This window comes from Cupressus sempervirens, chromosome 10, assembly GCF_028749045.1.
Source record: "Cupressus sempervirens isolate cs-2001-9-10 chromosome 10, ASM2874904v1, whole genome shotgun sequence".
Classification (NCBI taxonomy): domain Eukaryota; kingdom Viridiplantae; phylum Streptophyta; class Pinopsida; order Cupressales; family Cupressaceae; genus Cupressus; species Cupressus sempervirens.
The window spans coordinates 50,449,254-50,475,681 of NC_143127.1; the positions used below are offsets into that span (position 1 = coordinate 50,449,254).

The window sequence follows — 26,428 nt, forward strand, 5'->3', positions numbered from 1 at the left end:
TTAGATTAGAGTAATCAAAGTTATTAAGAATGGTCTTATAATATTCTACAAAAATCTTAGCTATCTTTTTGGGTTCCTCTACTTCAATTCCTTCCTTTTTAATTTTTTTTAAAATTCTATTTATTGATCTATTATTAATGATACTCTTGTAAAAAAAATTGTATTTCACCCCTGCCTCTAACCAGTTTTCTCTAGACTTTTGTTTCCATTAAATTTCCTCTTTTGCTAATATTAACTCTTGTTTTGTTAATAATTATTTTTCTTTATGATATTTATCATTATCCATACCTCTTTTGATGACCTCCTTATTTAATTTTTTAATCTCCTCTTCATTTTATAGTATTTCTTTGAAGATGTTAAAATGAGGTTTGCACCATTTTAGAATTTGTTCTTTTAATAGTTTAAGTTTAGAGACAAAACAAAACATTTTAGATCCTTAAAAATTACCTTATTGTGACCATCTTACTATATTATCCATGAAGCTATCATTAGTTAACCATATCTTTCACATTTAAATGGATTCCTTGTAGGTTTAACTAGCTCTGAAAGCTCCATTCTTACTAGAAAGTTGTTAGATCCTGAAAAGGGAAGAATGAAAGCTTGAAGAGTCAAATCCAAGTCACTAAGGTCACCATTGAAATAAACCTACCTAATATTTTTCTATATGAAAAAACCCTTTCCTTGATTTGTTCCACATAAATACCCCATTATTGGTGGGTATATCAATTAAGCTGTTCTATATCCAATCTTTAAAATCTTTCATTGCTTGATTTGTTGATTGTATCCCCCCAAATTTCTCTTCCAATTTTAGGATAGCATTAAAATCATCCTCGATAATAACATTCTCATTATTGGTTCCTTCCATAAAGTGACTGGCTTCATTCCATATCTCTTTTTTCTTTGTTGTTTGAACTGGCACATACACATTGATAAGTATAAACTATATATTATGTTTGAAACTTTTAATTTTGCTCCCCATCCAATTTTTTTTAGAGGTAATCCTTGTCTAAAATAATTTTTGGAGATTCCATATTATTCCTATACCTCTTGAGGCTTTGTTATATTCTGTTAGATCCATACTCCAAATACCTATTTTCTTTTCTAATTTATTACCGTCTTCTTTGTTTAGTTTAGTTTCCTGAATTAAAATTATATTCGATTCAAATATAGTTAGATTTTGCTTTAGCAAATGTTTCTTGCTAGAGGCATTTAGTCCTCTAGCATTCGTTGTAGTAATCCTCACTAGTCTATGGGGAGGTCCTTCTACTTCCCTCCTTTCATGATTTCACTAATATTTTTATGATCCATATCTTTTCCTGCTGTAGATCTTAGCTCTTGGAGTGATTTCCTTCCCCTCTTCTTTCTTTCCTTACCACACTTTGGTTTTTTCATACCTTCTTGATTGATTGCTACTCCAAGGTTATCGTGGTAGTTTTGGTCCTTAATCAATCCTTTTGTTTTATTAACTTCTATTTATTTTTCTTCTTCTATTTCCTTCCAAATCTTTTATTCTATCTTAGTTTTAGTCAAGTCTTGATCCTTTTCTCTTTCATATCCTTTCTCTGTGATAATCTCTTTCTTTTCCAAACATTGTTCCTCTGTTAAAACACTAAATTTCTCCCAAGCTTGAATGTTGGTTGTCTACCCACTCATGTCCATTCTCTACTCCTCCTTTTCATTTTGATCATTTATACTAGCAACCTCTATTCTATCTAGGAAGGTTTCTACTTCAACATACATTTGAATATATTTGTTTAGTAGATTTTCCTTTGATATTGTTAATTTTTGTGATCATTAATTACCTAGGGGTCCTCACCATTTTTTGGCATTTGCCAAAATTTATTGGATCTATTTTTCTTCTTCTTTCTAATAGTCACATTACTCCAATGATTTGATGAAGCTAATGAAATAATAGCTTCCTTAGCACATTGATCTTCATTATGTGTTGGCTTTAGAGCCTCTTTTTTACTACTTTTTGAGGTATCCATTTTTTCTGGGTAATCTTTCCCTATTTTATGTATATAATTGTCTACTTTATTTTCTATCTTACTATTCTTACTCTTTTCTACATTACCCTACTTCTCTATCAAGATTAGTTCATGTCTCTATTTGATGAAGCAAATCCTTTTCCTCTGCTAGTTGAACTGATATTCTGATTCTTTTCTATTCCTTGCTTATTTCTTCTTGATTTGAGTCCCTTATTCTCTAAATGTGTCTTCTACTATATTTCTAACTGATCCTTTATATCAGTTTTTGTTAATAATAAACTATAAATTAGTTTTTGAATTCTCTTAGACTTGTTTATGTATCTGCTACTTCTGCTTGACATAATACCCAGTCCTATAGGCTTTCCATTTTTTTGGTAATAATTAGAAATTTTTGTAGTTAGCATCCTTTATGTTTCATTATCTGCATAATGTCTTGTAGTCCCTTTTAATGCTTTGTCTATACATGCTTCCTCTTCTCTTTCTCTTGATATGGTCCCTCTACTAGTTGACACTTCTCTGTATTCTTTACTTTATTTTTAAATTTCCATCATTATCTCTAGATTAGAAGTACATTTCAATATCTTGTAATGTTTAGTAGACTCCATATTTTTTATTTTGTTAATTTTTCCTTCATATTTGGTAAAGGATAGATTATATATAGATCTATTTTTTATAATATTTTTATGAATTTCCTTATATTATCCTTCTAGATTTAGTAATACTTTGATGTCACTTGATGTATGATCTCCTATTTCTAAACCTATGATATTACCTAGGTCTTTTCCTATTTGTTCTATAATATGAGATTGATTTAATTTTGGGGTAATGAATTTCAAGCAAAGCCATGTTGGAACCATGTTAAGATTTTCTTTGATTTCATTAAAGTTGGGTTCCCAAGGAATTTTTTTTTTAAAGCATCACCTTTAAAGAGCCATTTAGAATTAGAAATCATCTTGTTTCTAATACTAATACTTTTACAATGAAAGTAAATCAATTTACTCGAAATGATAGAGATACTTACCTGGCCTTTGCATACTTCTTGTATCCAACTTGTTAATTTGTAAATATTCCTACCTGGGCCATTCCAACCCATATATCCCAAGTCTCTGACATTCATTCCACCTTTATTCTGAATGATGGTTGCTGATGTTGGATTTTAGAGTAACTTGGATCTAGGGATGAATTTTGAATCTTTTTCTTTTCTACATATTTGTTGACTCTCTTATAAAGGGGTTTTCTAAAAAGTTTAGCAATGCTAGTTTTTTCTTCTAAGGTTTCTGCATTGAAGGATCTAAACTTAAATAGAGTTGATTGCTAAGATAGTGTTTTCCTATACGATGGGATATATGGACCTGAGGGAAGAAGTTTACAACCTAATGTTACTTTATTGGCTTTTGATAGCTTGGAGGGCTTTGGAATAATGGTCTCTTGTGTGTTGATAGGCTTTTCTCTAGCTACATTTTGAGATCCCATTTTGGTTGTTGTGATTAATTTTGGTGTCTAGTTTGCATATTTCTTTTTGCAAAGAAAATGTTTTGTCTCTCCACTTTTTCATTTATGACTTTGTTTCCTGATAGTTCTCTTGTCCTAAAATTTCCTAAATCTAAATTCCTAGCTATTGATGTTTTCCATTTTTTGATGTTTCTAGGGGTTTTGATAGTTTTCCACCCATACTCCTCCACTCCATTCAGATCTATATTCCTTGAGTGTGATACTTCTGAGATCCTTTTTATGGAGGATTTTGGGATCATCTAATGGTTTCCAAGATTTGTATTATGATCTTCATGGAGTTTTACTAGGGATTTGAAGCTATTCCTGGTAGTTAGTGGGGGAACATCTTGTTGAATGTTTGCCCTAGTTTTGATTGGAAGTGATGTATTCTTGTAGTTTATTGCCCATTTAGGTTTTTGTGACTGACCGATCTCTCTTACTACTTTTTTGCATAAGTAGACTTAGTCACTTTGATTGCAATATTTTTTATGGATTTTGGAATATTAATACTACTATTAAATTATAAATTTAAAAATTAACACTAGCATTAAATTTACATAGATATATGTTTCTCATTGAAAACATGCATTTCTCTACTTTAATAGAATATACATTAAGTTATTATTTACCTAATTAATTATATTTAAGGTAATTAATAGTTCTCTCAAACATATAGTTTTTTCTTACATGGGCTTCACCAAATATTTCTTACGCCATAAAATATTCCCATGGATTCTACCACAAAAGAGTGGTATAAATGCATTCATATATAAGTAGGTTGTCTTAGTTCCAATCAGTATTCAGTTGCAAAGTCTCAATTTCTCATATTGTCAAGATCATTGTTGAGTGAGCCACAAGTACGATGCCTACATTTTAGCCAAAGGTACGTAACTCAGACCCCTATATGTCTGTTCTCTATAATTTTAGTTCATTCTTATATGTAGTAGATACAAGTTAGATTGTTAGTGGTCAGTTATCAACAAGGACTAGTATAGTAACCAAGGAGACTTAGGACATCTATATTTTAAAGTGTAGGTCATACAACCAATGGATATTATTTAGATAAATATATGTAATAGACCATAGTCAATCATCAATTTTTGAATAACTTTAATTTTATGGTAGCCCATATTTCTTCAGAGATGTCGAACATGAACAAAGGAGGGACTCCTACATGTGGTGGAAGTCAAGAAAGGCCAGCCAAGTGCACTTGCACCTTGGTATCATATTTTGGTGGCAAAAATCAAGAAGCAACATCATCACAACTGCATTTATAGGATTCCCAACCATTGCCACTACTAGTTCCATTGGCATATATTGAAGAAGTTACAAACCTAATATATCTAATCGTGATGAACTTGAAGAAGATATTTAGGTAAATAGCCAGAGTATCCAAGATCTATAGGTCAATAGCTAGAGTAGCCAAAATAATATAATAGACTTGGATGATAATTCAAAGCTAGTGATGGTGCATGACCAGGGAAGGGAAAAAGGAAATACAATGCAAAAATTGGTACAAAATCTAACAAAAATTAGCATTGGGATGTATCAATCAAGAATTTTCAAATAGATTGGGCCTCAAAGTATCCATTCACTGAACCTATATGCAATCCAAAAGAAGGTGAGCCTTTGGTAGAATGCAAATGTACGATATGCTCAAGGATAAATAAAAAGTAAAAGAGGTTGCAGCTAAAAATTGACACCATAGAAAAGCATATGGGTAAAGTTTATAAGAAGCAAATCATAGATGGAGTGGGAAAATCAGTTACAAGATGGAAAACCAAGGAGGAATGTCAACATATTAAAAATGCATAAATCTTAGAATTTTAGGAGAAAATACAGATGAAGCCTACTAAATTAAAGGGCTCCATGGAATCTCTTATTGGAAAAGCAATGGAAGATAAGAAATGGGTACAGTTCTTCAATTAAGTGTTATCTTCTATATTTTAAGAAAAGGGTGTGTCATGATAGACTACCCATCATTGAGCACTTTATTACACTTTGCAAACATTTTTTATTATGCGAGGAGTCACTGGTTAGTAAAAAATAGATGGGAATGGGCAAGTTATCTTGTTGAGGTTGAAAAGGAAGATATCAAAGAGAAAATCAAAAAGTCAAAATTCATTGCATTATCTTTAGATGAGGTGACAACAACAGACAATACTTCCTAGGTATGAATGCATGTCTATATTGTACACAATCTTGTCTACCAACCCAATCTACTAACTATTGTTAAAATGAATGATAATTCAATGGTGGAAAATATATTTGAATTGATAAAGAGTTCCCTAATTGAATATGGAGGTATAGATGAAATAACAATTGCCCAAAAATTGGTGTGTGTTGGAGCAGAGGGAGCTTCAATAATGCAAGGCCACAAGAATCGTCTTGTCACAAAGTTAAAAAAAATTGTTGCACCTTACACTGTTGGCATTCACTGCATGGCCCATAGAATGAATCTACCTTTTGGAATTGTCAGCAACTCTCCACGAATGTACAGAGTTGAAGTTTTAATCAAAGAGATCTATAGGCACTTTTGTTGAAGTCCTAAATGATTCAGGGAATTTCAATAGTTTTCTAAGGGCCTAACTAATGGGAGAAAGTTTCTTAAGGATAATGATATACCAAATGGATCTCTTTGGATGGTCCAGCTCATCAGGTTTTTTTTTGGATATTCATTGTTGCTTGGTACAATGGAATCAACTCACGATGATCAGGGTGGTCAATAGAAATATGGTGATCTACTTGAAAGGTTAAGTAATGTAGAGACACTCTTAACATTAGCAACCATTCTCCCCATGCTAGAGGAAATGAAAAATATAGTGAAGAAGATCCAACAAAGATATATGTATATTGCAAAATATAATACGTTGTGTAAAATGACATGCACAACCCTTGATAATCTCTATAGAAATCTAGATTTATTTTCTATAGATGAAAAACTTTTAAGGTGGATGAGAATCACAAAATTGGATAATCCTAATAAATTTTTAAAGATTTATGCAAAGGGGGAATAATGTGCTAATATATGTGGTGTTGAGATACCAATGCACTACTATGGAAGGCCCATGTCCACAAGAAAAGGAAAGAAACCCACGCAACAAAAATTAAATATTACAAAGGAAGTGTTTGAATAGATTGTTGAGTTTGTAATGTATTCTATGAAGGATATTTCTTATAATATTTCCTCATAAATTAGAGAAAGATTTCCTCAACACAAATTACTTGAATCAATGTGTGTTGTGTTTCCCCATTACTGGAGTTTAAGAAGTGCTAAAGATTTTTGAGAAAAGTTAATGGTTTTGATAGATCAATTTCGCAAAAGAAAAGAAATCAATGGGGTGATTGTGTATGGAATTTTAGATGAATCTCATTTGAGAGAGAAATCCTTTCATTTTCTCATATAATGATGGAACAATATGATCTTATGTGGAACCCTAGAGAAGAAGGACTAGTAACCAAACTTTGGACAAATCTAGCTCAGAGCAAAGTGTTGCAAGATTCAATATCAGAATTTTTCAAGCTTGTTGAATTATGTTTGGCCATGATATTGGGGTTTGTGGAGGATGATAGAGTTTTTGGTGCTTCGAGGTTCCTAAAATCAAAGGTAAGAGATAAACTAGACAAGAATTTGGAAAATTGTTTGAGGCTGTATATAGCCAGATATGAAATCAATACTTTTCCTTATGAAAGGGCACTGAAATTATGGATGAAGAAATGCCAAAGAAGAGGTTTGGGAAATGTTTCAAACAATGATATGAGTAACTTAGGTAGTGGTGCTACTACTAGTAGTGGTAGCATTGATGTTGAAGCTGAGGATTACTATTAGGATGATGAAGGTATGCCTACTAGAGAAAACATGGAGCATGATGGACTGTTTGAACTTGATGCTAAGGAATCAAAAGAATCAGATGATGAGTTGATGTGGCAAGTTTAATAGTTATGGTATGATGTGCCAATTCTGAATTATTATCTAAATCTAATCATAATTCATCTATCATGCATAATAAGTTATATCATTTTAAAAATGTCTAATATCAAAAAAACAAGTACATTTTAAGTTAGATGATGCCATGATTCATGAATTGAGATTCATTCAAATTTTACCATTACCATTATTTTTTATTCGCATTATTATGCTCATATGATACATTGTTATGGTACAATGACAATCCTTGATGATTTTTGTGAAAATATAGCAAATCAAATGGTAAAATTCAGTGATTTCAATTTTCAAAAGTTAAATTTGAATGCCCAATTCCATAATAATGAGTTAAAAGTACTAATTTATAACTATAACATTTAACAAATGAACTTGAACTCTCTTCTATACAAATATAAAAATAAGAGAGTAACAACAACTTTAGGTTGTTTTGCCTTATGGGGAGAGTCTTAGACTCTTAGACTAACATCAAATATAGTATCAGTTACTTTTTTTTCCTTTGCATTTGATAGGTCTCTGCTTGATAAAAAAAAATAGCATTTTAATTTTGCTACATTTATCTTGTTCAAGAAATAAAGTTCAAACTTTAAAATCATATTAAAAAATTAAAAAATTGAAATAAAGTAAACACTTCAAAGATGATTAAAATCACTTTCCAAGTGTCACATTATACATAATCTTATGCCTGATGGATGTCTTATGATACAACTGAAGATTTGGTCAACTTTTTTAGGATGTTGAAGTCTGGTTCATTTTGTGTTTTATTATATGTTATGTTATAGTGGATGACTTTTAACTTCATCAGAATTCCATATTTGGAAGATATAATTGAAAGAAATGCTACATCCAATAGTGCATTTAGATTTTCCAATGGTTTGATGCAATTCAAAATGCCTTCAAGATTTGAATTCTAAGGATACTTGACTACTTCAAACATAATTTGGGCCTCCAACTCTTTTTTGTAAGCTTCCCTACCAATGTATGTCATTGAAAAATTACTAGAGCAAGGAGTAGGCAAACCAAGACTTATCATTAATTTTTCTCTATCATCAATCTTGGTGAATTTTATCCCAATTGAGTTCAAATATTACTCTCCTTCCCTTATACTTTGGCATTTTTTAATGATAGCTGATGTCTTTACTGATGCACTAATGCAGTCATGACTCCTTGGATGATCAAATACCTATCACTATGTGTGTTGATTTTGTGTATAATCTATCTTATAATCTTCTTGAGCTTAAAAATGTCATTTTTCTTCTCAACCTGCTCTTTGATACTCCCACAAACAACTCAAAAACTTTAATGCAATTCAAACCAATCACACAATCTATCAGTATTTTCCAAACCTCCCCCCCACATTTTTTCTTTAATTAGCTTGATAGAATTTTTTATTTTTTCATTTGACTTAGAGAAGTTGTTCTTCAAGGTTTTTATCATTTTATTAGTCTTTTGTACCTCTTGCACCATTTGTAACAACTAATTTTTAGTTTGTTTCTTTATTTCCTCTACTTTTTCTTCCCAATGTTTTATTTTTTCCTTCTCATTGTCCAATTCCTTATTTATGTTACTAATTATATGTATACTAGACTACAAGTTTTTGAAAATATCTACTACAAATGCTCTTTCATCCTCAAGTTTTTTTATTTTTTTCTTGCAATTTGTCCTTGAGTTATTTGAATTTTTCATTAGCTTCCATATTAACATGGTTCAGAGTATCATTGAGTTTCTTATTTCTCTATTCCAATTGCTCATTCAACATCTTGAGTTTTGCTTCTCTTTTTACATTTACATCAGATAACTTTTTATTGCTTTCTTCCAATTATTCCTTTATAATTTTCATTTTTGGCTCCATATTTTTTGGCTGAGACTGTGCACTTGGTCCTTGAGAGGAAGCACTTGTAATCCTTTCCTCAATTTCTTTGTACCTGCTATCTGCTCCTTTCCCCTTTGCCTTTGCATTTTCTAGGTCTTCTTTTAACTTTTTAATTTCCCTCTCCAACCCTTCTCTCTCTCTCTCTCTCTCTCTCTCTCTCTCTCTCTCTCTCTCTCTCTCTCTCTCTCTCTCTCTCTCTCTCTCTCTCTCTCTCTCTCTCTCTCTCTCTCACCTTGAATAGTAAACCGTAGACCACAAAGTTGGTCTTTTTTGGTACACTAACTTTGTCCACATTTTGTACTTTGGAGAAATCCATAGATAGTGTGCTAACATGAATATCTGATGGATTTATCTCACTCTTTGGTGTATTATTATCTAGCTATAGGGGAAAAATAATCATAAACTCCATCATTTATTTATTGGTGTTATATGTTGGAAATATCCTACTCAATTTAGGTTCTTGAGATCGAACCACCTCAAGTGCATCCTTCTTGAATGCCTTATTATTTTTTGTATTCATCTTTGTGGTTTCTTGAAAATTTGATACAAAATTATTGAATTTAAATTTTGGGTCTACTGATAAAATACAATGCTTGAAAGGAGAAAGAGCACTTGCAACATTTTACTTGTCTCCACCAATGCCTGAGGTTGCAATAATTGTATTTTGAGAATTACCAATACCAACAACATCACCCCTTCCTAATCTTGCCCCACTGCTACTAACAAATGGAGTTTTTGGACTATTCTAAAGCTTTTGTGTTGAGGGAGTTGAGACTGACATTGTACTAGTATCAATATCCAAAACCGTTTGCTTCTTTGCATAGTGATCTTCAACTCTAGGGGTAGCGATCTTGTCAAATTTTAGTTGCATAGTACCTTTTGTAGAGGAAACAACATTGGAGGTTATATATCCACCTAGGATGAAAAATTTCTTGGGTTCACCTTTTTTTGAACTTGATGGGTTATCTAATTCATCTCTAATGTTGTGTTTATGACCATGTTTTGGTACATCTATTACTGGGAGTGGATACCAATTTCCTTCACTAGTTATGCCTAGCCCCCCATCACCTGGATAACCCATTTTTTCTATCATATTTGCCCCTATGACATTTTTTCCCTTGTCTATTGATTAAGTACAACATATTGCCCAATTTTTATTGAATCAAATGTACTACTACTTGGAGTAGTGGATTCAGTGGAACTAGTGCTAGTGCCCATGGCTATGGAAGAAGGATTCTTACAAACCTCATACTCATTGCCTTCATTAGCTACATCACATTGTGCTGCTACATATAGATTCTCATTATCCCATAATTTTCTAAATATTTCATCCTCATACATGTCTCCAAAATCTGCAAAGGTGTTTGGTTCACCGAGATTCTTCCTCATCTCCTAAGATGCATTAATTTTTTATCAACACCACTTTGTAGCTACACAATCTTGATTTATGGCATTTGGATGATTTTTTTTACTTGGATGATTCACTTTCTAGTAGAAATTTTAGGATATCACAGGCTACACTTTTTCTTTTTGTTTGTGCAATTCTTTAATTTATGCTGACAATTTATGTATTAAAATATATTTTTCACTAGAGTGTTTTTCCATCTCTATTTTGATGTCTTCCCATGAGTGCATATTTTTAAATCTTTCAATTAATGGCACACTCTCATGTTGACATTTGCTTGCAGATTTCCCATTCTGTACAAGCTTTGTACCAATTATGTTTAGTGGGCCATAGTGCCAATGCCTGACAACATCAAATTTAAAAATTGTAAACAATTCTTGTACCACATGGAATGCTCTCGTCTCAAATGTGAACCCTTTGTGTCCAAAAGGAAAGGAAGAAAAAATGGTTTTCTTTCAGTGACCATGAAACAATACATCTATGCTTTCCATTTGTCGTACATATTCTAATGCAAATACGCTCTCTGTGTTGGAAATACTCAAGACTAGCAAGGTTGCTAAGAGGGGAGGAGTGAATCAGTAACCTAGTTTTTTTTATCAAATTTAGATCTTAATTGTAATAATCCAATCACCATTTAGTTCATTAAATTAGATCTAATTGCATGCATGAGAAACTAAAAACAAAACATTCATAACACTTGAACACAATAATTTGGTGACTCAGAGACCTTCCATATAGAAAGTAAAACCAAGGTGGGGATGATATCCACAAAAAATCAATAATGTACCATAAAGTTGGCCTATTAAGGCTTAGAATGATCACTTTTGATGATCTTCCCTTTTAGGAGCAGTTAGGACTACTAGGTCCACCTTGTTAGAGGTTTTACAAACACACAATGAAGTATGCACTCCCTAAAGAGATTTGAGAGAAGACTATTAAGTTTACATTGTTAAAGGATTTGGATTGATTCACCTATTAGAATGAAACAATTGACCTTTGACTTACAACTAATTTGTTGATAGAGATTCTTTGAAGTACTAATCACCTTTATGTGATAGATATGACTCTGGTACTCATTTTCTAATATGGCCTTACAATACACTTTGTCTACTACTGATTCACATTTGTATGCTTCTATTCACATTATTATTAATGTCACACTTTTCATACTATCTTGGATATGATACAATACATTACATATATATCAATTCAATTTACAAAATTACAAAGTCAACCAATATACAAGTTAACACCAATATTAAAAAGTCGGCCCAAATGTAGATACTCAGGTTTTGAAGACTGACTTGGTGAAGTTCTAATACTCAGTGTCCACTATCGCTTCTTGGCATCATCATGCACTCAGTAGAAGTAGAAGCTTAGTCTATACTAATCACTCCAATGTAGTCTTAAACTTTGTCTGTACTGGTGACTCGATAGATACTATGTAACTCGGTATAAACTAAATTACTCATTTACCATGACTGCACTTTGTGACACTAATCATCATACAACTTAGTTAACACTAACTTCACTTTACGTGAACTGCTAGCTCAGTAGAAACTATAAAGCTTGGTAACCACTGAAATGCTCATGTTGAAATGCTAGACTTCAAACTACTTGATTCTGCTTCATTTGAACTATTGTACTTCACACTAACTGAATTCACTTGGTAACATTTGGAATGTTTGGTAGGAACTATAGTGGTTGGTGGCTATTGAATTACATTTCAAACACTATAGACTATTCAAAGAGCTCAGTAGCCATATAGAATCTAAATAAGTGTTGTCACTAATAACAAACTTGACTGAATGTCAACAATCTCCCCCTTTGGCGTTAGTGACAAAAAAACTTATCAACCAAAACTTATATACATCACAATGTGGTACTGGTTTGGTATGGTATACTATTTTTGAGATTTTTCAAAATTTGTCTTTGTAAGTATATACAATATACTATATCTGAAACTTCTCTATCTTTCACATGATTCTTCCCCATACAATATACATAGCATAACAAGTATTTCACTATACATAATAAGAGTCTCTCCCCATGTATAGCATACTAAGTGTCTCTCCCCCTTTTTGACAATAATGCCAAAGATTTATTCAAAACTTATTTACATGGAAACAACAATATAAGAAAGAAAATTAGAATGTACCTTAAGTATAAGTGCTAGAATCTTATGCCAATTCTCTTGCAAAACTTTGCACATATGTAGAGCAATTTATAATTTTGTAGATAGTTCTATCATGTGATCTGCAATGAAGAAATTATTGTCATGGATCAATGTTTTTGAATAAACAATATGCTTTTGCATTGTATCCATGAAGGGAAGGATCATATTCTAAATATCTATTAGTGTAGAGTATATCCTTGCTTCTTCTTTTAACAACTCTACCTGCATATCTGCCAAGAATTTGATTTTCATATGATGTGCAGAGCTTGAACTAGGGTCAAGTTGCAACTACTATGCACTAGCCTTCAGATCTTCATCAATCTTTGTTAGTTTTCTCATTATCTCCATTGTAAGCTCGATAACATTACACAACTTTCCAAAAAGTGATCTTACATTTGTGCAAGAGGTTTCAAGATTGGTGAAAATTGATGAGAGCTCCACTTGTTGGATAGCTATTTGCTGAGCAATGTGCTGAAGCACTTTATTATAAAATTTCTTTTCTACTTTCTCAATCAATTTATCTTGACTGCTAGAGTCCTCATTAAACATCTAGACTGCCTCTTCTAGTTGACACAAAATGTGTTGAGAAGTATCAACTTCAATACCTATCGGCTCAGTCAAAACGTTCTTGGCATCATTAATGATTTTATATTCTCTATCTCTCTCCTCTCTCAATTTCTTCTTCTTTGCCTTCTTTTGGAGGAGTTGACCAGCTATATGCATTTGATCCATAGTGATATTATCAAAATCCCATTTGGGAATCTCAATCTCCTCATCTAGGTCTATATCCTCCTCTATCTCCTTACCTCTACTCAAAAATCTTGTACTTGGTTGAGCCGTAGGTTTAGCTATCCTTGTACTTAATGCCTTTGAATCTAGAATGGAAACAATAGTAGAGATAGTAGGACTAGCAGTAAAAATTGATATAGTACCAATAGATGGAATACTAACTAGTATGCTTACTAAATCCAAAATTGAAGTACCTACAAAAGTATCCAAAACTGTAGAAGAAAAAACTGTAGAATTCAAAATTGTAGTACTCAAAACTGTACTTACTACATAAGAGCACAAAATTGTAGAACATATAGTACTCATGCTTGATGATACTGACTCAGGAGCTAAAGAAGAGGGAGGCTACAACTTGGTAGATGAAGTGGTAGACACTTCTATCATTGATGTGCTAAGCTATGAGGGAGTGAAGAGTGATTGGACATTTGATGTATCTGATGTGGTCATAATAAAACTTACTAAAGCTATCTCTGAGCTTGATGTAGCTGTTGGTTTACTTGGAGAGTGAGGAAGTGAGGAAATGATTGTTGCTACTATCTTCATAGGATCAATCTCCTTATCATCTTCTTTATCTTCCTCAATAGCTTCTTCCTCTCTATCTTCTTCAACTTCTTCATTGTCAAAATGTGTTGGCTCAGTGTAAGCTTCTTCTTCCTCATCATCATTGTCATCATCCTTGACTTCTACTAGGAAGTCACTTTGTTTATGCAAGTGATAGACATTCTTTTACATACTTGTGGCATTCTTAACCACATGCTCTATATCCTTTATCAAAATTAAACAAGTATTAAATCTAAGAGTCATCTTATCTTCTTTTTTCTTTATGGACTCTTTCACCTCAGCATCTATCATGCAGGTAGAAATTGCCTTAGGGTTTGTGCATAGATATCTTTTTTTGTTTGCATAGTAAAGTTCCATCTTGGATTTATTTTCTCTAATAATTCATTAGAGATTTGGGAGGCTATCTAGTCAGGAAAATACTTCCATTTTCCGATCTTGGTTAAAACCAGCTCTTCAACCTATTTCTTCTCAACCTTTTTCCTGGTTTCATACTTCAATGATTTGAAGTCAGTTATGCTTGCACCTTCTACCAATTGTTTCAGTTTTTCCTGGAAGGTGGAAGGAGGTGTGCTAAAGACAAATTCATTTCCTTTCTTCCTTGATCTTCTGGTGAACACTATAGTGGATGGCTTGGATGGCTTGGTGATGATCACCTTGCCTTTCTTCTTCACTAGTTCTTCTTCCTTTTTTGACTCCTCTTCATCCTCTACTTCTTCCACATCTTCTCTTTTATTCTCAATTAACATAAGAGGTGTGCTTGTTTTGAGTTTTTCTATATTTCTCTTACCTTTGTTAATTGCCTATTGAAACTTGATTTCAAGCTCTATCCTTGCCTTGGCCTCATCATATGTTCCAAAGTGTGGTGCCTTTGGATCAATGGGCTCATTAATCAAGGCTTCAATTATGTCCTTTACTTCATCAATGTTCACCTCATAGGAAAGAGGTTTTACCCATACAACTCTGGGTTTTACTGCTTGAATGTAGACTTTGTCACAGTCTACCATGAAATAAACATGATCTTTGTAGTCTTCTACCAGTTTCTTGGGTATCTTGAATCTATTATTCATTTTCTCCTTGAAGACATCAAAATAATTATCCATTATGCTAACAAAATTTTCTCCAATTTCTACAATATACTCATTAATTTGATTTAGTATTGGCACATCCTTTCTCCATACTACTATTCCTTTTGAAGGGAATGACTTTTGAACATAGAAAAATAAACAAGTTACCAAAGAACAAAATTTGCAAGGGTTGTTCTTGGAAGTCCTAATACTTTCCATGTTCTTGTTAAACTACTTCAACAAAAAATTTGCATGGTCATATGATAGATTATTCTTCAAAACCTTGTAAGCTAGGTTAATAGCTTCACATGACACACTGTTGAGATGACTAAAACTATAGATCTTGTGAACTATCACATGTATGCTAAATTTTAGTTCTACATCAATTACACTACTGATCTTCATACCTTTGTTGTCCCACTTGGCTAGGGTTTTCTTTTCTAACTCCACCCTTCCTAGGGTTTTAGTGGTTTTGGCCCTAGAGAGCATAGGAAGGCCAATGATGCGATTAATCATCTTCTTAGAAATCAAAACTAGTTTCTCAAGCCATAACTAACTATTGTGAAAATAGCTTAGGATGTATCTAATTCATTTGATTTAGAAACTTTGAGGTAGGTGGGGAATGTGGGTTAAATCCTTATCTTCCAAATGCTTATGTTCAGGTTCAAGAACACCATTTACACACAATCCACCTAAGGAATCATCCATCTCTAGGGTTTTGATTTCTTGAATTGTACACTTAAAATGAGTTCAAATTTTTCTAATGAGTAGTACCTTTGGAGGGATCTGTGATTGTGCTCTATTTGGGTTGAGCGTTTCAACAATCACTAGCACAAGTTTGAAGTCAGGCGCTTTCCATTCTACTCCTTGGACCAACATCTCTGACCCTTTCCTATCTTTGCTGCTACTACTTGATGCTACCATGGCTACTCAGTTATCTATGAAAAACTTTGAAGAATTTTAGGTACAAATTCTGCTCGAAGTTGCTTGATCGCTCTATAATTCACTTGATCGCAATAACACTTAGAATTCTAAGGAAAAATGAATTTAATTTCCTACTTTTTGTTAAAACTCCACCATTAATGCTCAGTACGAAGGTAGGTATGATGACATCATTATGCATGATATGTTGTCATCCACTATCTATTCGAATCACTCAGTAAAGGCTTCATAACTCACTAATCAAACATGTTCTTGTTACTCCTGACTTTTCTTAGTAGAGTCCATGACCTGACCTTACTCGGTAGAGAAGTCAACTCAGTTATAATTGATACCAATCTTACTTGATGATCCTTTTGTATCTTGAATACTGCTTTGGATCTTTACTTCCTTTCAACTAGAACTATTTGGATGTGATCTTGATAGCACAATTCTAGTTATTCCTTAAGAACTTAGTTGGAAATGGTGGAATCACCCACTTCTTTAGTGACATGACCATCATTTCTTAAACTAGCTTCTTCAGTAGATTTAAGAATCCATTGCTACCTCATATTTCTTTCAAATGTTATCTACTTTTTCTTTCTTTTCATCTTTAATTCTACCTATATTCATGCAATTTTTAGCTATATGACCAAGTTTAGTACAAGTGAAACATCTTATGGTGGTCTCTTTTCCTTGTGTGATGTTTAACACACTTCATGCTAATGTGTCCATATTATCCACAGTAACAACATCTACACCAAGTGTTGTAGTCCTAACTGGATATTGCTTTCACAATTTTCTCTGCTAGATTGAATGACTTGGTTCTGCAATCTAACGCTTGTGACCTTGTTTCTTACATTTGTGACATTTGCCTTCAAATTTTGGTTTCTCTTTGCATTCATTAGCCTTGTGACCATGCTGACTGCAATTGTAGCAGTTACCATTGAATTTTTTTTTAACATTACTCCAACATTTATTTGATGTATGACCTATCTTACCACAATGATTGCAAGTAGGTCTTTGACTCCTTTGAGCATATTGTTCGAATGATTCACCTTCTTCTTTGTATCCAATTCCTACTTTACCTTTTTGTCTATAGAGATTGTGCTCATTTAATTGATTCAATTGATTCATGTCTGCTTGGGATTTCATCATTCTTTTATTGATTTACTTTTTAGTATTTAGGTCATTTTTCAATCTTTCACTAATTTTCTTCTTAGATCTCAACTCATTTCTTATTCTTTTATTGATTTGTCTTTCCAAATTTAGATCATTCCTAAAGCTTTCATTGATCTATCTTTGGCTCATGATTTCCTCATTTGCATTGGAGATTTGATTCATAAGATTTGCATGTTGAAGGGATTGGTTCTGAATTTCATTATTTCTTCCATCAATTTCTTCTTTCATCTTGTTCCTCTATTCCAAGATTTCACATAGCCTTACTGACTAAATTTCTTGTTCTCTTTTGAGCTTTCTTACTTCTTCTTATAGGGAACCATTCATCTCTAAGAGTTCTCTGATTGTATCATTTGCTTCATCTAAACTGCTTGAAGGGAAAATGTCTTCAATTCTTTTTTCAATGTACTGATGATCATTCATTTGATTTGCAAGTTCCTTCCTTCTTTTCAAGGATTCAAAAAGTTGCTCCTTAGTGTTCTTGAGTTATGTAGTGGCCATCTCTAGATCCAACTTTTCATCATCAATTTCTTTATCAAGTTTGAATATCTCCATTGTCCTTGATCTTTTGCTCAAGCTGTCAAACTTTATCCTGAGAACCACTAAGCTCTAATACCAATTGTTGGAAATATTCAAGACTAGCTAGGTTACTAAGAAGGGAGGGGTGAATTTGTAACCTCAAAAAATTTATCAAATTTAGATTTTTATTGCAATAATCCAATTACCATTTAGTTCATTAAATTAGATCTAACTGCATGCATGAGAAACTAAAAACAAAACATTAATAATACTTGAACATAATAATTTGGTGACCCAAAAACCTTCCAAATGGAAAGTAAAACTAGCGTGGGGATGATACCCACAAAAATTCAATATTGCATCATAAATTTGGCCTATTAAGGCTTACAATGATCACTTCTAATGATCTTGCTGATTAGGAGTAGTTAGAATTGCTAGGTCCACCTTGTTAGAGGTTTTACAAACACACAATGAAGTATGCACTCGGTAAAAAGATTTGAGAGAAGATTGTTAAGTCTACCTTGTTAAAGGATTTGGATTGATTTATGTATTATAATGAAATAGTTGATCTCTGAATTACAACTAATTTTTTGATAGAGATTCTTTGAAGTACTGATAACCTTTATGTGATAGATATGACTCTACTGCTCCTTTTCTAATATGGCCTTACAATACACTTTTTTTGCTACTGATTCAAATTTGCATGCTTCTATTCACATTATTCTCATTGTCACACTTTTCATACTATCTTGGATATGATACAATGCATTACATATATATCAATTCAATTTACAAAATTTCAAAGTCGGCCAATATACAAGTTAACACTAATATTACAAGGTCAGCTGAAATGTAGATACTTGGGTTTTGAAGACTGACTTGGTGAAGTTCTGATACTCGATGTCCATTGTCACTACTTGACATTATCATGCACTCAGTAGAAGTAGAAGCTAAGTCCATACTAATCACTTCAATGTAGTCTTGAACTCAATCTGCACTAGTGACTTGGTAGATACTGTATAACTTAGTATAAATTGAATTACTCATTTTCCATGACTACACTTGGTGAACAATAATCATCATATAGCTCAGTTAAAATTAAGTTCACTTTACATGAATTGCTAGCTCAATAGAAATTGTAAAGCTTGGTAACCACTGAAATGCTCGGGTTGAACTACTAGACTTCACATGGCCTGATTCTACTTGGTTTGAACCGTTGCACTTCATACTAACTAAATTCACTTGGTAACCTCTAAAATGCTCTATAGAAACTATAGTGCTTGGTGGCTATTGAACTACATGGCAAACACTGTAGACTATTCAATGAGATCAATAGTGATATAGAATCTGAATAAGTGTTGTCACTAATAAAAAACTTGATTGAATGTCAACACTCTGTCACATGTATAGGAAGTTTGTATGGTTCTACAACTAAAACATAAAATCTTAATACAATACACTCTTCCATAAAGTACCAATCAACTAATTGAATTTGACTTCCTAGTTGATTTAATCATTTACAAGACACAGGTAATTTATGCATTGAAGTTCCTATAATTTTATGATAAAGTGTTGCCAGAAAGAAGTCTACAAAGTGGTTGTAGTTCCCTTAGGGATTGCCATCCTAATCATAGTTTTCCATTCAAATATTGGTTTACCAAAGTTAAGTTGAAGATTGTTTGTTTCAAAAATTTGATGATGCTTTGATAATAGAAGATAGTACAAGTAGGTCATGTATCTAAATATCTTCTGTGATAATGGGTTTGCCTCTCTTGTAATCATTAACAATTGTTCATTCATGTGATGTACAATGTGCCTAATATAATTATATTTTACAAGTTTTTTTAGACAATGAATATTGAAAATCATATCTAAAATGCTAGCACCCACTTTTTATTACTTTCCAAACCTAAACACATTGATAGCTAAGATACAATATCCTAAACCTACTATAAAAAAATCCAATTCATAAGGAGGTTTATGCTCATGAGGTTGATTGAATGCATTTTTTAACCCTCTAATATAGCAATGTTTTTTATCTGAACCTTACTTGTCATATTTTTTTGCCAATTTTTCCAAGTCAATGTTAGTTGGGTTTTGTTCTTCAAACCCTAGGTCCAATAGTCTACCAAATTCACTCTATATGATAGAAAAAATTAAGTAGGAGTTGAGAATCTGACTCTAATAATGTGCCAAGATCACCTGCAATGCAAATAACTTGCTAAAGATAAACCTAGGGAGAAAAGATCTTGAAGCAAATATTGCACAAGAATATTTCATAATAGAAAATTAGAATTGCTATGTGAAAATGGAATTGGAATGAATTTACAATGAGTGAGAGACCGAATAAAAAGGCCTAATTGAAGCTTGTAGAACAAGCTGGAATGAGGTAGGAGATAAGGTTGACAACTAAGCACACATCCATAAGAGGTGGAAAAGATAAGTGTGTTAAGGGAACAAACTCCCATGTTGTCAACAACTAACCTTAACTACATGCATTAACCTAAGTAAGCTTAAGTATAATAAATAATTAACAATTAATTGATTATTTACTCTAACACCCCCCCTTAAGTACAACTTAGGGGAATGCCTTAAGCTCACAAAACAAAGAAAAAATGAAAAATGGGTCCTGGCAACAAGGCCATTTTAGGTACCCAAGTACAATGCAAAAAAATGTAACCTCTGTAAAATGGGGAAAGAGAGAAAACTAGTTGGGGAAAAATCTCCCCCAAAAAGAGGATGGCCTCAACCAATCCCCCCAAGGACAACTTCTATAACCCCAAGCATTGACTATAGCTAAAGAAAGCATGGTGATGCAAAAGGTTTAGTGAAGATGTCCGCAACCTAACCAACAGCAAGAATGTACTCTAATGTAATAACACCATCCTAGATCAACTGACGGATGAAATGCATATGCAACTCAATGTGCTTGGTATGCTGATGTTCTACTGGGTTGTGAGAAATGTGGACGGTACTCTGATTATTGCACCACAAAATAGTGGGATGATCAGGAGGAAAGCCAAACTCAGTCATCAACTAATGAAGCCATAAAGCCTCCTAACTAGCAAGAATTGCGTCCCTATACTCAGCCTCTATAGATTAAAGTGCTCGAGCATGTTTCTTCTTGCACAACCATGTGATAGGACCGGAGCCAAGGAAAAATACAAAGAAAGAAGCAGACTTTCGATCATTGACATGATCGACCCAATCTGAGTTAGTGTAGCCAAAAATGTATGGAGTCCTTGTAGTGTAATGAATGCCATATAGAAGTGTGCCTTGAATGTAGTGTAGAATACGTCTGGTAGCTTGCCAATGATTCTCATGAGGGTCTTGAGAAAATTGAGAGACTAGACCAACTACAAAAGAAGGATTAGGGTAGGTGTGTGTCAGGTACAACAGGCTACCAACCAATTGCTAATATAAAGTAGCATCCACTGTAAGTGAGGAGCAAGAGGTAGACAAAGTGACACTAGAATAAAATGGTGTAGGAGCAGCCTTAAAATCAAACATGTGAAAGCGATGAAGCATGTGAAGAGCATACTTCTTCTGATACACAAAAATACCAGTAGGATACTGATGAATCTGAAGACCAAGAAAGTAGTGCAGCAAACCAAGATCAATTATCTCAAACTAGTCCATCAGTGCACGCTTTACATCCTAAAGCATGGATGATGAACTACCTATAAGGATATGATCATCAACATAGAAAACAAGAATCAAAATCTCATTACCAAGATGTTCAATGTACACTATGGGATCAGAATGGCAGTGAGTGAAGCTTGTAGACAACAAAAATGAGTCCATCTTCTCATACCAAGCCCTAAGGGCTTGTTTGAGACCGTATAATGAACATCTAAGCCTACAAATGAAGGTGGGATCTTGCACAAAACCTAGAGGCTGCTCCATATAAATCTCCTCAGTGATATCATGGTGCAGGAAGGCACTCTTCACATCCATCTGATAAGCTGACCATCCTTGTGAAATTGCGAGGGATGAGACAATGCGTATAGAATTCATCTTGGTGATAGGGGAAAATGTCTTGGAGTAATAAACACCCTCAACTTGAAAAAAACCCTTCACAATAAGACAAGCCTTATACTTATCAATGGAACCATCAGCAACATACTTAGTGTGATAAATCCACTTACAACACACTAGTTTTCTCCCCTTAGGAAGAGAACAAAGATCCCGTGTGTGGTTCTTCATCAAACAAAAATATTCCTCCTCTATTGCACTATCCCATTCTGAATGTCCTTTCACCTCCATAAAAGTCTAAGGATTAGTATTAACAATGTGATTGAGTAGACTGGAACCTGCAGTGTGCGAATGGGTGCGACAGGATGTGGATGGGTCACCAGCTAGAGATCCTGTAGCCTCAACAGTAGCTCGAGCCCATTTAAGCATCTGGGGAGGATCCTATGGTGGAGGTATATTGAGATCACCTTGATCATCATCCTCATCATCCGTGAAAAAAAGTGGAGATGAAGAGGGAGTAGTGGGAGCTGGAGGAGGTGCTGGAGGTGAGGAATGAACTACAGGAGGGCTCTCATCAAACTAGACATCCCATCAAAATAGGACCTCTCTAGAATCAAGATCAAATAACCTTTAAGTCTTTACATCCTTGCAGTAGCCAACAAAAATCAATCATTAGCTCTTCAGTTATATTGCTTTCCTTTGAGCATTAGGTACAAATACATATGTTGTACTCCCAAAAACTCTGAATGATGACACATCAGGCTTGACATGGGACCAAGCCTCCTCAGGGGTCATATGTTGAAGTGCCTTGTGAGGCATCTGATTCTAAATGTATTTGGCACAATTGACTACCTCTGCCCAAAAACATGAATCCATGGACCTAGATTGAATCATACAATTTTCCATCTCCTAAAGGGTTTTGTTCTTCCTCTTGGCCACACCATTTTGCTGACGAGTGTAGGGCACTGAAAGCTGATGCTGAAGACCATGCTCAGAATAGAAATCTCTAAAAGCCTAGTTCACATACTCCCCCCCCATTATCTATATGTATGTGTTGAATAGAAAGTCCAAACTGCTTCTCTGCAAATGCCTTCAAAAGTCGAAATGAGTCAAAGGCATCATACTTGTACTTAAGAAAGTACACTCATGTGCATCTAGAGAAGTCATCAATGAATGTAAGTACATATCTAGCACTTGAAAAGGAGTAGGAAATGACATAAGGTCACTATGAATCAACTCCAAAGGTGCTAAAGCACGAGTGGCTCATCCATGTGGAAAAGAATCCCTATGTTGTTTGCCAAGTACACATCCCTGACAACCACCATTTGGACAAGAAATCTGGGGAAGCCCAAGAACAAGTGGCTATGTGCTCATCTACTGAAGAAATCTGTAATTGACATGCCCAAAATGTTCATGCCAATGTCTGCTTACTAAATTTGCATGTGCAACTAAGCATGAACCTATGTCATCAGAAGACTCAAATCCAACAAATCTGTAGAGGCAAAATGCAAAGTCAACACTCCCAGTGGCCACAATCATCTCTAGATCATGCAAGTCCTGAATAACCACATCATGTGGTGAGAACTTGACTATCTTCCTAGAGCTAGAGTGGTAAATCTGATAGATAGACAAAAGGTTCATCAAAATATCAGGAACACAAAGTACATCCTGTAGAGAGCCCCCAGCCAAAGCAATAGTGCTAGAACCCAAAATTGAAAGTTGTGAAGAGTTCCCAATTGTAATCTATGTGGTGGCACAATGAGCAAGTGAAGTAAGCAACTTATGAGTGTTTGTTAAGTGGTGAGAGACCCAAAATCAAGAATCCATAAAGGTGCTAAAGTCGTAGCTCGTGTAGAAAGAGCATGACCTTTCCTTGCAGGTGGAGATGAAGACTGAGGAGCTGAAATGTGATGCTCCTTCATGGCTTCCTCTAAAGCCTCTAATCATTTCCAAAACCTAAAAACTAAATGTCCATCTTTCCCACAAAAGCTACAGTTCTCACTCGATTTCTTCTTGGTCTTGGAGGTAGACTCACCTAACTTTGAAGAATCTTTACCCTTGGGAGGGTTTGTTGGAGGCTTAGGATCAGATTTTGATGTGTCTTTCTTTGATTTCCCCTTAGAATTTTGAGCAACCAATGCTTGGCTGGAAGAGCCAGAGCCATCCACCTATTGGATATTTGCCTGTTCCCTAGTGAACCTGTCACAAAATGTCTCAAATGTAGGCATCCTATATCTGTCTCCAAGGGCATCCGTGGTGGAGTAGAAAGTAGAAGAAAAGACCTGATACTGCCCCTTTAGCTTTGAAAGTATCAAAAATATGCACTCATTATCCATTTTGTTCTTACGACATCCTTGAAAAATTGCATGTAGGGATTTGAACTTCATCAAAAAGTTCTCGATGGTGGGAAAGTTGCTTGGCGACAAAGATGTCAATTTTGCATCCAACTAAAGTGCTCGAAACTCATTCACCTATCGAAACAAAGTCTAAAATTTTTTCCAATAAGCTCGTGGAGTAGTCAAACCATCTAGGTGAAATAGTAGACTGTCTGAAATGTTGAGTGCAATTAGTCCCATGGCTTCATCCATCTTGTTCCTGTGTTATAGAACCTCAAAAGGTCATGTAATAGGTTGATTCTCATCCAGACAAGACCATAGACCTCTTGACATGAGAAGTCTAGTCATTTGTGCCTTCTAGGTGTGGTAGTTGTATGGTGTGAGATGGGTCATAGATGGATCTGCCATTGAGAGAAAGAATAAGACAAAAGTAGAAGGGTCTTAATCGAAGAAAATTATAGAAAAAAAAGACACGCCCCCCTCACAAACATATAAGAATATCTCCCAAATACCACAAAAATAACTATGGAAACCAAAAAATTGAAAAAGAACCTAGATTTGTTGATGCGGAATAGGAGTAAATAGAAGCCTCTAATTTGATGCCAAAAATGGGAGCTCAAATGAACTGATAATTTTACAAAACTAGTACCAATGTCTCTGTCTCTAAGTTAACTTTTTGATGCCTTCTTTCAAATCAGAAAAAGACCTCTATATGCTCAAGTGATGGCAAAAAAATTGACTGCTACTCCAAAAATGTACCTTGTTGGAAAATTACAGACAATGGATTAAATTTGATGCCCGTATGCCCGTCAGGAGGCTGTCGCTAGATTGATGATGTCAGCAACCAGGATAATGATGTTAGTGGCTAGATAGGTGACATCAAGAAACAAAAAGATGATGTCAAATCACCAAAAATGACATCGGCAAAGTTGTTGAAAAAGTGATGTGGTCTGTCAGGAAGGTCACATCAGCAGTGTACGATCGTCAAAAAATGATGTAATCCTATCGAGAAACGATGTCAAATTGTCGTAGTGGTCATAAGGTGGTAGAATGGAAAAATCTATTGATGGCAATGGCACCCAGGAGGTAAACCTAGTGGCACCACTAGTGTTGGTGGCTCCCTGGCGGGGCTTTGGTAGAGCTTGACTGCGGTGGTGCTGAAGCATTCTGTGGGTGGCGTTGCTATGAGGAGCCTCCAGCTAAGTGCAGAGCAGGTGACTGGAAGCTGGCTAGTGGGTGGCTATCGAGTGGTGCTTCGACGCTGCTATGGCGATGCCCATTTTTTTATTTAAAAAAAAAAAAAATTCTCTGTTCGTCCGTATGGCCACTTGGGAGGCCAAAAAATTTCCAAAAAATGCCTGAAGCCAAAAATGAAAAGTTTTATATGAAACTTAGCTATAAAAAGCCTTTTGAATCCAATGGTAGTGTTTGTTTGGGCTGAAAATGCTTCAAAAATTTTCCCTACCCCCGATTTGAACAAAAATTGCACAAACAAACTAGGGTTTGTGACTCCAAATTATGGCTTCAAAAATCCTTTGAACAAGAAGCAGTAGGGAGGCTTTGATACCATGTAGGAGTTGAGAATCTAACTCCAATAATGGCCAAGATCACCTACAATGAAAATAACTTGTTGAAGAGAAACCTAGGGAGAAAAGAGCTTGAAGCAAATACCGCATAAGAATATTTCACAATAGGAAATTAGAATTGTTGTGTGAAAATGGAATTGGAATGAATTTACAATGAGTGAGAGATTGAATAAAAAGGCCTCATGGAAGCTTGTAGAACAAGCTGAAATGAGGTAGGAGATAAGCTTGACAACTAAGCACACATCCACAAGAGGTGGAAAAGATAAGTGTGCTAAGGGAACAAACTTCAATGTTGTCAACAACTTACCTCAACTACATGCATTAACCTAAGTAAGCTTAAGTAATAGAATAAATAATTAACAATTAATTAATTATTTACTCTAACAAATTACCTCATTTGTTTTGATTCACAATTGCCTTTCTATTTTCATAATAGTTTTTAATACAAACTATTAAAAATTCTAGAAAAGAGAATACTTGAGGGAACCCCAACAGGGCAATTCCACGAGTCGACATTACAACTTTGTTAACAATGGTCCCTATCATGGTGTTTGAATTTAATATATGTTGATTCTTTTTGTGCATCATTCCACTTATCTTCAATTGCATATCTGATTTCCTTAAT

The 26,428-nt window shown here is 34.2% G+C and overlaps 1 pseudogene; it reads left to right on the forward strand.

Moving 5' to 3' along the window:
- The window catches only part of LOC149532515 (protein trichome birefringence-like 36), an 87,688-nt pseudogene extending 62,179 nt beyond the window's left edge, over positions 1–25,509 (forward strand).
- The last annotated feature ends 919 nt before the right edge of the window (positions 25,510–26,428 follow it).